The sequence below is a fragment of the Scophthalmus maximus genome, chromosome 21 (assembly GCF_022379125.1).
Source record: "Scophthalmus maximus strain ysfricsl-2021 chromosome 21, ASM2237912v1, whole genome shotgun sequence".
Taxonomy (NCBI): domain Eukaryota; kingdom Metazoa; phylum Chordata; class Actinopteri; order Pleuronectiformes; family Scophthalmidae; genus Scophthalmus; species Scophthalmus maximus.
Window position 1 is genome coordinate 13,790,841 of NC_061535.1, and position 6,977 is coordinate 13,797,817.

Sequence of the window (6,977 nt, forward strand, 5' to 3'; positions counted from 1 at the left end):
AGCGCGGCGGATGTCTACCCACTGTTTGCCGCGCTACCATAACAACTGCAGCTGCTGATAGGTCATTGATACACCTCCCCGGTACGGCAGTGACGAGGCCGCATTAGCCGAGCGCTGACAAAACTCCCGTCCAGCCTCCTGCTGCTGCTTTCGGCCGCCGCCATCCTCTCAACACCGATTCCCGCTAACATCGTGGGAGGGACGTCCGGGTCCTATACCTTTGGTGTATTTCAGCTTGGGAAAGGATATCATGCTGTTCTTTAAAAAAACTACATATGTCTGAATTTGACTTGCCCTTTTAATTTCATTGACTGTGCTCAAAAGTAATTTTCAGCAATTTTCTGTTCATCAATGTGCAGATAATGGTTTAGATTAATTATTTAGTCAGTGAAAAGTCAAAAGTATGGACAACCGTTCCACTTTTGTCCAGAATCCAAGTCAACGTCTAATTTTTCTGACCAACAGCCCAGAACTAGAGATATTTCATTTTTGATCATATTAAAACCAATATGAGCAGCAAATCCTCATATCTGAAGAACTCTGAGATACCGACCGATTAATAAAATAGCTGCTGAATAATTTTCCCCTCTATCTAGTATTTTATTGTTTTACTCTCCTATTCATGTAGCTCTCTTTTTCAGTATTAATTGGTTTTGTTTTAGTTTGTTACGTATTCCCACAGACTTCCAAAGTAGAAATTAACAATCTATCGTTAAAAAAGCAGTTTAATAGCGTTGAGTCATGATCTGTTGTCAAAATGTTTTCACTTCAGGTCCTTTCAATTTTTGCATCTGTTAAAAATGTATTTTGTGAGCGTGTTTGTTCACCAAATAATCTTTTTAAATAGACAAAAGAGGGTTGAAGTTATTCTTGCATAAATTCACGGGACAGTTTGTCCAAATTAAACCAACTGTTTTCACTTTGTTTTTTAAAACATTTTTGACTGCTGTATGCAAATATGGCTTTTTACAAAAAAAAAGTCAGCCCCGGCGATTATGAATTAAACTAAATAAATCGACTGAATCTGTCGTTGAAAAACAATATCACACACACACACACAGGTGGTTTAGCTTCTTCGAGACGATTCTGATCCTTGTTGACTGCAGGAGTAAAAAACTACTGTTTGATAGAACGGTGCTGGTTTATTATATAGCAGATTACAAACGGTGGAACATGTAAACACAATAACCCGACACGACCATTTCGTCCATACGTCATATTAAGACTCGAGAAATCAGGCATTTCTTATCCGGAGCTGGAATTTTAAGTGGCCATTCAACGTGTCAGTGTCAACTCCAAAGGAACAGAGTCACTGGCCTGAACCCGCACTCGTCTCCTTTTATGAGATTTTGCCAAAATTATTCCATAATTACGCTCGCAGGGTTGGCAGAATTGGATGACAGAGTCTGACCCGTGATGACTGAGCTTCATTTACATACATTTCACACATCCGCTGCAGCCGACTCTGTCACAGAGACAGGCGACACTAGAAGTTCAGGTCCTCGCTCAAGGACTCTGCGACAGTTTACATGGCTGTTAATGGACACGTCCGCTCTAACAGAGAGTGAACCTGTAACCATCTCGCTCTCCGACGACCACCTTCCCAGCCTCGTGCTTCAGAAATGGTTTCTTATTATTTTTTTCATATTTATTTTTAGTCAAGGGTTATTCAGAAGTAATCTTTTCGCTCAGGGTGGGCGCCTTGTGTGTTTTTTTTTCTTGTTACTAAGTACAAAGGTAAGTTGATTTTACAAAAAGGGGAGAAGAAAAAAAATTTCAAGTTCAATTTTCAGCCAAATTCAATCAACTGCAATTTGCTCTTAGAGCATTAGTGTTCGCAGACACCGCAGCATTACTCAGGCTTTTTGAGCCAAAGCATATTCTCTCGGAGCGTGTTCAATAGTGATAATGAGCAGTCAGCATTGGCACGGTACGGTGGCCCAAAGTACAGACAAGAGAGAAAAGAATGACACATACAACAAACACACAAAAACACCAGAATATTGCTCCAGCAGCAACGTTACAGACACATTTCAAAAGACTTTTTCAGGGGGAGAACAGAAAAAGATCTAATCAACAAGGAGTGTAGTAAAAGATAAACCTGTGATCCTGGATGCAATACACACACACACACACATATATATATATATATATATATATATATATTAACTCTGAGGCCAATTTCAATCTTTCAAAAGGAAATATATTTCAAAGTGCTTCAGGCAACACAGCCAGAGGTGAATTGGCAGAGGGCTTGCTGAGATCAGACTGTTCTCTGGCTGGACGACGGCGCAACACTGACAGGCAGGTCGTCTCAGGATCCGGCCGGCGAGCTGCTCAGATGTCCGCTGGTGTTCTCCGGGAGAGGCAGGAGAGTTTCCTAATGGCCATTATTCGGATAGACCAGATATTTGAAATCTAAATGGTAGAGAGAAAAAAATATCAAAACTTAGATGAATGGTGAGGCATAGGTTACCTAGATAAAGTCTGATGGATTCACGTATATATTTGTAATATTGCTGCTCATTCTAATCAAGCCCAGAAATCCCCCAGCACTGTTAAACGTTGCAATTCATACAAAACTCCAAATGCCTGAAACCTGCATTCTCTCTCATCGCCAGCAGAGGGCGACTCCACAGGTTTTTTCTTTCTATAGAAGTCAAAATCCCACTACTCATCAATTGATTTGTTACGTCAGTAAACATCTTCTTCACGATACAGTATGATGTCTATTTTGTAAATAGTGGTCCATTTAGAGTCAAATAGACGTATTGGTATAATGTATTGGGGCACGGATACCATGTGATTGACAGCTAGTATTGTCCAATGGGTGCAGCCCGCAGGTGTTGGCGATAAGCTCTGTTAGGCCCAACCCTCTGCTTCTCCAAATATGGCTACTTCTGGTTAAATCACAAAACAAGGTGGCGCTAAAATGCCAAACTCGAAGCTTGAAAAAGGTAGTTGACAAACCAAAATTACTGTTTATTATTATTTGTCTCATGTTCAAATGTGTGGTTCACTAAATTCAGTGCTTTTGTGTCCGTAGTCACAAATACTGCGTGCACAAAAAAATCGGTCCACTCTTGGATGAGACTTCCATCACCGGTGGGCAGAGAGATCCCCACTAATGTACAGTGACATTTGCGAGGAGTAAGAAAAGAGAAGTGCTGGACGGTGGTTTACAAGAAAAGGCCCCGAGGACGCTGCTGTCCCGACCGAAATGATGACGCCTCACTCAGTGTGTGAACTCGTACTCATGGAGGCGATATATCTGCTTTTATTGACTAAATTGCCACGGTCGTAAAAATTTCCCGGTCCACACTCCCCACTTGTACGCCTTTACCAGACTTTGTAGCACAGCACTCAGCTGGGGAAATAACTCATTTATTACTACAGAAATAATTATGCCGAGTCTCTGTCGGAGTAGTAAATCTTTGTTTTAATGCGCTGCACGTGTATTAAAAAAAAAAAAAAAAAGTGCTTAAAGAAAAAATAATAATATGTCGGAACTATAAAATTTCAGCTTTCATGGGTAGAAAGTCAACATTATCTTTCATCACTTTGCATGTGCAATATTTTATGCCCACATGAAGCGCAAGAGGAACAGATTCAATAAAAATATGACTATATACAGTCACCGTCACCGCAAATATGTTCTGTACAGTGTCAGAGAAACTGTGACAGTTAACAAATCACACGCCTTTTTAAACTTCCCTCTCGTGAAGAGAGAAAATGTCTCTCCGTCAAAATACACACATCTGACACTTCTCATCGTCACTTTTAACAACATGCGAGGTCAAACTTTAAAGTCGACATCTGAAGACTCTGCCAACACGCCGCAGCCAAAAAGAAACACACTGAGACGAGTGGAGATTGAAGCTCTGTGTTTGTTCGACGATATGTTTGTGTCTACTTGGGGTTTATTCTTCTTAAAGCATCTCTCTCTCTCTCGCTCTCTCTCTCTCTCTCTCTCTGTCTTTCTTTAACTTCTCCTTGCATGCAAACATTTTTTCTATTTGTGCAGTTTGTTCTAAAACTGAACAAAAGCGGGGTGAACTCGGCGGGGTGCGCGCGCGTGTTTAAATCACTAAAAATCCTTCGTATTCCATGATGCAACTTGCCGATGTTTTCCGTCAGACCCCCCTCTGTCTGCTCAAAAGTCCACTTCTTCCGAACCCCCAAGTCTCCATTTTGTAATTTAGGCTCCAAACTCCAAGTCTCAAGATATAGAGATGTAGAAATATGGATGTAGAGAGACGTAGATGCCAAAGGAAGTGTTATACAACTGCGCACACGTCACGATGAGTCGTAATCATCAATAATCAACAGCGGGTAATGAATAAAGTAAGAGTTTTCCTTCAAAATAAGCTGTCAAATATTCTCCCACAAACATAATTCTGCTCTCCAATATTTACCTCAGCATCGTTTCCATGGCTTTCCTTTTTTTTTTTTTTACAGGTCATTATCAATTAAACCTTGAAAGTACAAGACGTGGTTTGATCTTCTGACCTTTGCAAAGATCTTTGTAGGTGTGTGGAAAAATGTTAATGAGGAAGGTGAATGTACAGTGTGTGCGTGGGATTAATTGCAGCGTTGCAGTTTTATTGTGCGTCGGGGATGCACACCGCCGACTATGTGGGCGGCTTCTTCCTACATAAATAATACTGATTGGTGACAAATGAGTGCTCACCTTCCTGCATCTGCAACTATCAGCGCACCGTCAGTTCGCTATTGGCTCTTTGCCTGATTTCATTATTCAACTCTTCTTTGCGTTGGGCAGGAGATCTGCTGGAACCTGCTGTAAACAAATGTGTCTTTCCACACGATTTAATGGCCGTTTAATCATCCTGGTTTTTTTCATGGACGGGGGGGGGGTTTGTCTTGGAAGACACTTCTGTGGCAAATCCCCTCTCCACCAAATTCCACTCAGGCTGTCGCAGCCCTTTGTGTTGCTTTTAAGGGGGAAAAGAAAGAGGGGATTTTGATCAGACGGGACTGACACCAGCTCCTACAACACCCTAATGATAATGTTTCCCATCCAGCCGCTTTCCAACTGTGCTGCCGTTACATCACAAACCCCTTGACCGCACGCCGAGCACCTGCTAGTCTTGAGAATAGAGCTCTAAAGTGGAAATCCGTCTCCATTAAGACCGCAAGTAAAATTGAGTTGTTGTTGCTTCACTTGACGCTGTGAACATGCGTGTGGGGCAAGATATGGATTATATACTTTAAAACACACAAGCAGCAAATTGCAATTGAACAAGTCGCCCGATTGGGTTGAGATCGGGAAAAAAATACTAGCGCAGCTTTCCTCAGCAGAGAGCCCCAAGTGCCCCTAAAGCTCTTTCACACCAATCGGTTGCTGGTAGAGAGGCTGACTAATGTCGCAGTGTGTTATCTGAGCGTCTGAACATGGCACTTTCTTTTTCCTGTCACTGTTACAGACTGACACCTTTATGTTCCCGCCACGACTTCCTCTCTCTCTCTCTTCCACATCCGCGGTAGGTAACATGCCAAGTGCTGCCACACTTACAGTAAACTTCAGCAATGAAGTCCATATGGTGCTACAGTATATGCAGACTGTATAGTGGAGTGTTTACTGCGTGTACGGTGAAGCGGAGGAGTGTTGATATCCGCAGTTTACTTTGCAATACAATATATTTTGTGCTTCAGTGGTTAAAAGAAACATTTCCATCCAATTTATCGAATGCAAATCACGTTTGTTGTGATTTGGCGCTATAGAAATAAAATTTTATTGAATTTACTTTACATTTTTTACATTTAGTTTACTGTAACTACTGTCTCTTACCTTAATTTAAGTTTCAATAATATTATTCTAAAAACACGAATTCAACTGTTTTTACTCTAAATTACAGACAAATTGCCAGCATTGATAGTTGTCACATTATTAGTTTCATGGTACTAAAGGGGGTTTTCATTGTGTGCTCATGAATATGAACTAGGAAGTAGGTGAATCATTTTACATATCAACGTTAAAAGTTGTTATGTAAAGCAAAACAAGCAGCCAGAGCTGGTTGTCAGGCTCCCTGTGGAGGAATACAAGTGTCCGGATAAGAGGAGATGCTGGAAAATGCCCAGAACACACTGGATGGATTATACTGCATATCCCATGTAGCCCACTAATACAGCCAGGATGTCAAGGAAGGACAAGAGGAGTGGCTGAGGAGAAAGCACAGCGAGGTCCTCGATACCGGCTGGAAAGGAAGGAAGATCAATAGTCTTCATGACACATTGCACCAAGCGTTGAACTTCATATGCTTTACTTTAGAAATATAGACATTGTACTACACTTTATTGTCGAGCTGCACACATTATGATACTACGCTCAAGACCACTAGCATATGAATAGTCTTATTTGGGCATTACCGTTATATATGACAACTCCACTCCTCACAATATAAATCCAATACTAACATTAATTTCCAATGCAGAAAGTAGCATCGATTAGGTGGCAAGGAGGGAATTAAAGGCACCGAGTGAGGTGGTCAATAGGTGTGTAACAAATCAGACTTACCTATAGGAGATTAGAGCATCTCACAGATCTGCAATTAAGGTGTGTAATCTTAACCCTTACATTTGTTATTGGCGATCTTTAACCATACATTAACCAAAGGAGTGTTTCAAGGGACTTTTGGGGGGCTAAGGCAAAAGGGAACCTAGGTTACACCATACCCCCACAAGGATCGCATGATACCAAGCCACCTCATTCCACTCTTCAAACCACTCTTCTCCTAAGAGGGACCCTCTCAGCTCAGGCCACCAGGAAATTGGCTGCTTTGCATGTGGCATATTTGGTAAAAGCCTCAAAACATTCATTCAGTTGGGTTTTCTGTTGGTTTTGCTGTGGTTTTGTCATCACCCATTTCCTTCCATTTTCTCTTGCTACGATTCTGTCGGAGTCTGAGGTAAATGAGAGACCAGACTCTGACACTTACATGCAACAGACAGTCTCCCCT